The sequence below is a fragment of the Etheostoma spectabile genome, chromosome 2, assembly GCF_008692095.1.
Source record: "Etheostoma spectabile isolate EspeVRDwgs_2016 chromosome 2, UIUC_Espe_1.0, whole genome shotgun sequence".
In the NCBI taxonomy this organism is placed as follows: Eukaryota; Metazoa; Chordata; class Actinopteri; order Perciformes; family Percidae; genus Etheostoma; species Etheostoma spectabile.
In genome coordinates, this window is record NC_045734.1 from 3,761,774 (window position 1) to 3,762,686 (window position 913).

At 41.6% G+C, this 913-nt stretch overlaps 1 protein-coding gene across 4 annotated transcripts in view; it reads right to left on the reverse strand.

Annotated features, from left to right (window-relative positions):
* Nucleotides 1-913, reverse strand: part of LOC116694527 (E3 ubiquitin/ISG15 ligase TRIM25) — a 6,996-nt gene that overhangs the window by 4,073 nt on the left and 2,010 nt on the right. The gene's annotated exons all lie outside the window — the stretch shown is intronic.

A 913-nucleotide genomic window follows, 5' to 3' on the forward strand; every position in this document is an offset into this window, starting at 1 on the left:
GGTTGTATTTGTTTGGCAGTTTATATATCAACATATCATTTTCTCAATAATCACTTTGTTAAATAGTGAGAAAAACCTGTTATAATATCGATCACTAAAGCTGGTGTATCAAAAAACAGTCCAAAAGCCAAAGATATTTAATTCACTATTATATATTACAAAGAAAAGAATCAAATTCTTAGTTTTTGTGCGTACCTTTTTGATATTAATGAACACCCATTACATCCAAGCCATTGCCAAATGAGTTGCCACAAAGCTAATGAAGGCTATCAGCGCCACACAACTCTCTCTGGATTTTCTAGTATGACAGTGTCAAGAAACTGGTGTTGCCCGGCAACTTTCGTGCGTAGAAAATCGAGTGAAGATAATTACCTCTTCTGAAAAGTCCATCATGTTTTTGTTTGTTTTTCCTCAATCCTCCGTGTCTTCCTTGGCTACTAGCAACTGTGTGGAGGAAGGGTGGGGGGTGGTGCGTGATCACAGAAGGCTTTTATCATGTAGACGCGCCGACAGTGTTGTCGTCATTAATTAGAATTCCTCATGGGGACGACCGAATCTAAGCACTATAGCTTTAATAGGAATTGCACTGGCTGAAACACAGCATGCACCCAAACATACAGGCCAACTCCTATGTCTCGCCTCAGCCATTGTTCTCAGGTTAGTCTGGCTCGGTGGAAGTACAGTTCCAGGATAATCGCCTGATACCTTCCTGAGACTATTTTTGCAGAGGCACAGTCCCTGCGTCCTGTGCTTAGCCTAAGACCACTATGATTGGTTTAAAGAAATGCAAACAACCAAGAGCATTTTTTTCTCTCCTATCCTGGAACGTATTTGTGGTGTAGCCAGACCTTACTCCACAGCGCTGTGGAGATAGGTCTGGCAATGAGAGACTAGTCTCAGGTGTAAATGAAGG